A 9,251-nucleotide genomic window follows, 5' to 3' on the forward strand; every position below is an offset into this window, starting at 1 on the left:
TTCTTCACACAATCTGATTCACAGATGACAGAACCATCAAAATCAAGTTGGTGTGTGAAAGATCTTTTAAGCTGACTCTTTGGTGAAAAGACGATAAACTCAGTTTTATCCTGATTCAATTTTAGAAGATTTGCACACATCCAGCTTCTCACGTTAGCTAAACAAGTTTCTAGTCGACATTTTAGATCTGGCCATGTTTCGTTCGGTTTTATAACAAGGTATATTTGTGTGTCATCTGCATAACAGTGGAACAGCATGCCATGATCACGACAAATTTTACCGATATGTTTCGAGAAAAGGCAATACAAGACTGGTCCAAGCACTGAGCCTTGTGGTACTCCGAACCGCAAAACAAGATCTTCGGAAGCACTCCCACCAATGACTACTCTTTGTGTGCGCTGTGTCAAGTAGGATTCGATCCATTCCAGAGCTGCCCCAGATATTCCAAAGGAGAACCTGAGACGTCTGAGTAAGATGGTATGGTCGATCACGTCAAACGCAGCAGACAAGTCCAGCATCACTAGGGCCATACAGGAATTTTTATCAAGCGCTGATACAATGTCATGATGGACTCGGATGAGTGCCGTCTCTGTAGAGTGGCATGCTCGATATGCTGACTGCAGTGGTTCCTGTAGATTGTTCACTTCCAGATGATGCTTGAATCTTTTTGATACTACCTTTTCGAGTATTTTTGAAATAAATGGTAAGTTGGAAACTGGTCTATAATTTTTCAGTTCATTACAGTCAAGATCCGGTTTCTTCAGAATAGGACGAATAATAGCCTCTTTGAAGGTTGTCGGTACTGAAGATCCAGATAATGATTTGTTTATAATCGCTGTTATCATGAGAAGCAACTCTTCAATGCATGGTTTAAGTAAAGATGTTGGGATTGGGTCACTCGCACAAGACTTCGTTGGTGCACCCATGATGATATCATGGATCTCCTCGTTTGTAGCTTCAGTGAAAACAACAAGTTGCTGACCCACATATTGAATATCACTCTTTAGTGCCTCGCTAACATTAACTTGCTTAGATTTACTAAGTTCAGATCTGATCGTTTCAATTTTTCCAGTAAAAAAGTCACAGAACCTATTTGCTAACATCTCTTTGCTGTCATGTGCTGGAAAGACACTCTCCTTAACCTTCCCCATGAGATTGTTAGTTAGGTTATATAGTTGTTTTTGGTCATGTCCAATTTCTAATATCTTTGAGGAGTAGTAATCCTGCTGCGATTGCAGCAGCAGTTTTGAATAATCGGTACACAATTTTCTGTAAATTTGCTTGTGTATCGTTAAGTCAGTTTCACGCATTTTACGTTCTGCTTTTCTACGAGCCTGCTTGGCTGCTTTTAAGTTGGTGTTATACCATGGTGTTTTTGGTCTTATGATTATTTCTTTTGTCTGAACAGGTGCATGGCTGTCAAGGATGCATTTAAGACTAGTGTTATATGTCGTCACCAGTTCATCAATATGCTTGTCCATGTTTTGCTGACTGACTGATGAAGAAATGTCTTTCTTAAATTCATCAATGTTAATCTCACTTAACTTCCTGAAAGACACAGTTTTTCGTTCAGGCTTTGGTTTAGAGATTTGTATCAGAGCATGAACAGCATAATGGTCTCCTGCAGGATTTCCTCTGTTGTCACACAAAACTGGGTCACTGATCGTCGGATCAGATAGCAGAATGGAACTGTCCTCCCTAGTAATAATGACATCCAAGGTATGGCCATGGACATGAGTCGCACCTTGCACTCTTTGGCAAAGTCCATGATCATTTAATATTTTCATGAACGTCTTTGAATCAGAGTCACTAGGACGATCAATATGGAAGTTTAGGTCACCAAGTAATATCAGTTCCTCCGCAAGAATAATCCGATTGTCAAGATATTTTGATCATTCCTCAAAGAAGGTCGAATTTCGAAACTTGTTTCCTTTTGATGGGGGAGGGCGATAAATAGCACACAAACGAGAACTTACACAGTTTGGCATCCCTATGACACAATCCAAGTGTTCGAAATGGGTGTACTGGGTTTCTGGTTTGATAGGTCGTATATCGATGTTTCGTTTGTAGATAATAGCTAGTCCGCCCCCCTTTTTATGTTTTCTAGGTAGGTGAGTAGTTGAATAACCAACCGGTGTCATTTCTGCTATAACACATTTATCTGTATCGCTACCAAGCCACGTTTCAGTCAAAACAAGAATATCGATGTTTGTTGACACAATGAAATCATTGATGGAAAATGATTTGTTTTTACTTGACCTGCAGTTTAAGGTACAAAGACGCAAGGGTGTTGTGCATACCTTGTTGTTGTTGATATCAGTGAGTTTTGTTTTAATAGAAACCAGGTTTAGTAAATTAGGTCCTTCTGGTTTATCAGGTTTGCGACCTACACGATGGCGCTCACACCTAGTGATTTCACATACACTATATATGGATTCACTTTGCTTATCAGTGTCTTGTACACCAACATTTGTAACTTGAACATTGTTCTGCGGATCCCGACCACGTGTAGATTTAGGACCAATTCTCTTTACTCGGTTTTGAATCAAAATTGGGATTGGGAAAACCTCGCATGGTTCATCAGGAGCTTTTAAGGAAGATGAAGGACTGCTTAATATATCATCCAAGATATACACCAGGTTATCTCCATTAACCCCCGGTTTATGTCCTTCGTATCTCAACCGCCCACTACAGACAGAGTGGATATGCCTGATGAACCTGCGCCCAGCCTTTGTCCCCCTTCTGATACGAGAAGTTTCCGTACGACCTGGTATACCAGCAACACATGGACGTACAAAACACATCGTACGACAACTATATTTCTAAGCTGAGTACGAATATATGTGGAACGACTTAAGATGCAAGGTGGCAGAGGATAGTTTTTTTTGCAATCAAAACGTTTGACTGACGGTTTACTTAATATTGAGCTGATTTTAAAATGTGCATTGAAAAAATTTAAATTCCCTCTACATGTAATAATAGTATGATGTAGTCCCTTGAGAAATTTGAAGCTTTCAGGAATAAAATATGTACAACTTACACAATGAGCCCTAAAGATGGCGCAGGGACAATCTCAAAATTTCATGTGAATCAAGCCTATTTTCACTATTTCGCCGCAGCCGCATCTGCTTCCAGGCCCGTGCTCATGACCTAAGCTACCACACAAAGTGTAGAATAACATTTGTACATACCAATGAACAGCAAGAGATATGGGCTCAACCACCTCGTTTTCAAGCTACAATTCATCCTGTGAACCCACCCCGCTTTTCTGGTGAAATACCGGTAGAGCGAGTTTTGAGCTTAGTTTCGTATTTCTAGTCCATATCCCATATACAGTAGTAGTGACACTAAAGTGTCATATTTCAATAAAATAAACAAGGCCACCAATTCACTCCAAATGCACCCATAAAATATTCTAGCACTAAAATTACCTATAATATGCATTCAAACCTCAGGTTTCATTATTTTTTCTATTTTTTGACCGGTACTTTATTCGAAACTATCCTCTGCCACCTTTAACTTTCAAAGTTTGTCTTGCAAATAATAAACCTTGCTCACTTCAAAAAGAACATGCAATTCTGAGTAAAAATATACCAAATATGTCTTGATTCATTGAAAAATAAAAAAGTTATGGCCAAATAAGAGACCTCACCAATTCTCGGTCAACCACCTTAACCCCACATTGTTTCTTACACATAAAACAAATGCAATTCTTACAACTCCAGATGATAAATATACCAGCCAAAAAGTGTTAAATGGTAATTTTAATCTATTTCAAATACATTTATATGTAAAAAGTCAAATATAAAGAGCACATCTTGGTGAAATGTACTCACATGTATCACATACTCCCCTATTTTTCATGTTCTATGAAATTCCATTTTATCCCTTTTTCACTTGGTTTTATATAACTATAACTTCTTTGCAAAGTTAAAACCCCTTTCAACTTTCAAGATATTTATCATGATATGCAAAAAACTCTCTTGCATCACATGCTAAAGAAAAAGTGTCCAGAAAATGGCAGTTCAACACCCTACCCCTGCAGCCATTTCTTCACTGTAATGAAAATGCACTGTAAAAATCTGTTTGTCCTAGCTGAATTCTTTCTAAGTGTCTGATATTCACTTTTAACAGTTATGAGTAATCAAATACATACATTTCATTCTCCTGAAAACTAAAAGTGATTATTCTGTCCATCCTTGGCAATTGTGGGCAGATTATATGGGCCTAGCAGAATTCAATAATTACATGAAAATACACATTTTATTGATATTTCTTCATTAAATATGCAATATAAACTCTTTGTTTTGTTATTATTCAAAGAAAAATAGTCATTTTATAGCAAACCATTGAAAAAATTAGATTCTGTCACATTCAAATATAGATAAATTTAAAAATTGAAGGGGGGGGGCATATTTCATGAAATTATCAATAACAGAATAGGTTAAATTTGGGAAAATAAAGCAAAAATAGTTTTTTTTTGTACTATATATGGTTAGGTTTAGTGACATTTAGGTAGGCTGACTGATTTTTATTTTCAAAATAATTATATTTAGTAAATTAGGTTGAAAAAATGGCAAATTTATGCAATTTCAGTGATATCGCACTAATTAATGCACTTGAATTTTAATTAGATTTAATTAATTAAAGCAAGACATGATTTTAATTATGCGACAATACCCAAAGTATCAAATTCAAACAAATAATTTATTCTCTGGCAAAAAATGCCTAAATCTTATATGATTTATTATGCTGATGGTTCAAAGTCTTTAAAAATGTATGCTGGAAAAGAGTAACCCCCCTTGCTTTTTAGTGAATATACCCAACTGTACAGATTTTAAATAACAGAAACAAAGTATGTTTTTTAATTGACATACATAAATAAACCCTTTTGTATAAAAATCAGACTAAAATTCACATTTCTAAAAATTGATATATTCTTGAAGGTGGCAGAGGATAGTTTTTTTTGCAATCAAAACGTTTGACTGACGGTTTACTTAATATTGAGCTGATTTTAAAATGTGCATTGAAAAAAATTAAATTCCCTCTACATGTAATAATAGTATGATGTAGTCCCTTGAGAAATTTGAAGCTTTCAGGAATAAAATATGTACAACTTACACAATGAGCCCTAAAGATGGCGCAGGGACAATCTCAAAATTTCATGTGAATCAAGCCTATTTTCACTATTTCGCCGCAGCCGCATCTGCTTCCAGGCCCGTGCTCATGACCTAAGCTACCACACAAAGTGTAGAATAACATTTGTACATACCAATGAACAGCAAGAGATATGGGCTCAACCACCTCGTTTTCAAGCTACAATTCATCCTGTGAACCCACCCCGCTTTTCTGGTGAAATACCGGTAGAGCGAGTTTTGAGCTTAGTTTCGTATTTCTAGTCCATATCCCATATACAGTAGTAGTGACACTAAAGTGTCATATTTCAATAAAATAAACAAGGCCACCAATTCACTCCAAATGCACCCATAAAATATTCTAGCACTAAAATTACCTATAATATGCATTCAAACCTCAGGTTTCATTATTTTTTCTATTTTTTGACCGGTACTTTATTCGAAACTATCCTCTGCCACCCAATGCGAACAAAATATTAAGACAACTCGTACCAGTAGAGCCAGAATGAAGTAACACAAGACATATATATCTAAGTTGAGTACGAAAATATATGGAACGACTTAAAACACAATAGGAATAAAAGAATAAGATAGCTCGTACCAATATAATCGCAAAAACGTCACGGTTCAATGAACATAGTAACCAAACATTATTTTGAAAAAATTGCTAAAAAACAATGTTTTCGAGAAAAATGGAATTCTGCTCTTAATTAAAAAGGCTATTACAAAAATGCACAACAAATCTTAAAACTGGAACTAAAGCAATAAAGGAGAAAACAAGCTAAATAGTCAGAGGTGGAGCTGCCATGTCATAGCGCTAACACACTCTATAGTAAAATCAAGCAAATATCAAATGCAAGCTACGTTGCTTCGTATTAATTGTAAACTTAATTTGCAAAAAGTGACACTTCTGGAATTATTGATTTAAGTTATGTTTGTATGCCAAGGAATGTTCTTTCTGTTATTGTAAAACTGAAAGAGGTATGGAATTGAGTTATAAATAGCTGTTCAATTTAGATTTATTGTTACATTTTTTGCTTTAAATAATGTGTGTTAAAGCATATACGAGGATAATCATTGTTTGATTGATTGATTGTATATTGCTTTACGTCTCTCTTGAGAATCTTTCCCTCATATGGAGACGTCACCGCATGCTGTTGAAGGGCTTCAAATTTAGACCTATACTAGGCACTCAGCAGTTGAGCAGTGAGGGTTCTTTATCGTGCCAGCGCCTACCTTTACACAGCACCTACGTTTTTTAAGGTCATATCCGAAAGACCCGTGACTGTCACTTCTAGTGCCGAGCGCTTGGCGATGGAACAGTCACTACCTTTGTTTACGTCTTAGGTATGACGCGGCGCCGCGAACGAGAATCGAACCTGGGCCTCCCGATCACGAAGCGAACGCTGTACCACTAGGCTACCATGACCGGTTTCATCATTGTTTGAAGGGGTCCCTATGAAATATGCAAGTTATTTACGATGATTCGTTCCATGGGGAAAACCGAATTTAGGTTACAGACAAGCATTGCAACCCCCTGACCAAACATTGATGATTCAACAATATCAGACTGTCATGGTCATACTCGCTCATGTTAGAAAGTTCGCATATATATTTTCTTTTCCTATCTCATTGCGCTCTCCTATTTCTTGTTTTTAGATCTCACCTTCCATTTTTGAAGAATACAAATAATTTTTGGAAATTAAATTTTGGTGTTCTGTGAATTGGCAATACGGTTAGGGGATTGTAAATATCATATATGGAGCCAAAAGGGCAAATGTTCACTCGATCAAAAAATAATTCTTACATTTTAGGCATTGCTAAAATTTTTCGGTGATCGTAGGTATGCATGTTCATGAGGTCACGCGAGGAGGACGTTATCAGCACCTTATCACAATGAATACTTTATGCAACTTAAAACTTGCAACATCGTAATATGTTTGGAATCCCAACCTTGTATGACTTATCAGTATTTGAACAATTATAAACTTAAGGAGATGGTCATGATAGTATAATATTATCAACAAAATGCAAAAACCATCTTCACATGATTTAAACTCAATTTTTAGATTTATAACTGAAATGGAAGAAGAAAAAACATTACAATTTGGAGACATACTTCGGAAGTTTTCGAGGTGGGTTTAGATTTTCTCAAGGTATAAATTTTATACATGTAGTTTAAATAAATCTTTAGAAATTCAAGTATTTTTAAGATTAAACAAAATTTTATTTACACAACAGAGAATGCTAGATAAGATTAGAGGGTCAAGGAGAAAATACATTTTGTATTTTTTGTTATAAAAACTCGAAATGTTTTGAATGTTACATTTTTTATCACAAAGTATTACATTCAAAACATTTCGAGAAAATCATGTGTTATGCTGAAGGGTACCTCCAAGTAGGAGTGACGGACTGTATAATTGCAATGCAATTTGTGATTTTTAAGTAATGGTTTGTAGGTTAAAAACCAAAAGTCGTTTTTTATGCAAAAGTTTCTTTTAAACTTAAATGAAGATGAAACGTAAGAGGCTTGTGTGTCACATTGCATACCTGAGCAATATGACTGAAAACAAAATAAAAATCAGTTTAGTACTGATATTGCTCCAAAACTTACCTCCCTCGGTGGCATGATGTGAACAATCTATAAATGAGTTTGTTTCTTTAATTCTTTGACATATCAATTGCATAAAATTTCAAAATGATCTTTTCCTGTACGTCTATTCCTCTAAGATGGCCCTTTTCTACACCCCGAGGGACACAATTTTATTGTAGGCTTTTTTTTACACCCGATGTACAGCTGCATTAAATAGCTGATTTGTCAAATAACTGCTTTGCTTTCTTGAGAAGAAACATTTAGGAATGTTTTTATATATTCCTTTATAAAAAAAGTTATCCCCTGTTATGACCCTTCTCTACACTTGAGGGTCTTGATTTGAACAGATTTGAATATCATTTTCTGATCAGAATGTCTCCGTACCAAAATTCAAATCATACCTTTGGTCTTGGGGAGATTTTACATTATCATTTCTATATATCTTTTCGTGAACGTTCCTTTGGACGATCGCTGTATGTCCCATAATTTGCAGGGGGGTCATGATTTGAATATACTTGAACATACACGTCCTGGGGATTTTTGACATATTACTATGACTCATCATGACTTTACTGTTCATGAGAAAAGTATTGTTAAAGATGTTGCCCCTATGATAAAAAAACTTCCATTTCAGGCCCAATTTTTCTCCTGGTGGTCATGCTTTGCAATATTAAAAATTTGAATCTTCACTCTCTGGAAATTTTATAAAACAAGTTTCATATTTTTTTTGACGAGCTGGCTTTTGGACAAGAGATTTCTCAATGATACGTCAATTAATTCTCGTTGGTAATATTTATATCCCTTGAAAATGGACATGCTCCTTCCATTGTATTAAAATGATCCCACTTCATCCAAAACCTACAATACTTTGTAGAGTGTTTAACTGAAGTCGGACCATTGCTTTATGAAGAGAAGTAAACAATTAAGAAATGCTTACATTCACACGGACAGACAAACTAACCAATGGTCTGAGGAACGCCATACAAAATGTTATCAAAAAACTAACCGGAATGTTTGAATGAGGAATTCAAAGTTTCCGACATGGATAATCATGTTAGATATTCTTATTTAGTCAATAATTTTTTTTTCTCTTCCATATATCATAAAATGGAGCAGTCAGGCCGACTCGACTCAATACACCCAGCATCAATCCTACCAGCAATTTGAAAGGTTTGTTTTTTATCTGTTTAATGGCGAAAAGTTCCTTAATCAAAAAAAGCTAACAGAACAATACCCCAGATTTATATATATATATATTTTTGAATAAACAATAAAGTTAAAAAACATATTTTGCCTAAAAATTGCTGCTGGAATCTTACTGTTCTGTCAGTAAAATAATTATTCCACACATTCGCACGAAAATTCACACGATGTTTGAGTTTGATTCATATGAACAGAGATTTTTCGTTAAACCATGCTTAACTCGGGATTCTAACATCACTTTCCAAGTTTTTTTGAAGGCAAAATTCCATCTATACAAATCCTCTATTTGAAAATTCCTAGCTTGTTGTTTTTCTGTTGCA

The sequence above is a fragment of the Saccostrea cucullata genome, unplaced genomic scaffold (assembly GCF_032062105.1).
Source record: "Saccostrea cucullata isolate Sc308-1 unplaced genomic scaffold, CSIRO_AGI_Scuc_v1 ctg6590, whole genome shotgun sequence".
NCBI lineage: Eukaryota > Metazoa > Mollusca > Bivalvia > Ostreida > Ostreidae > Saccostrea > Saccostrea cuccullata.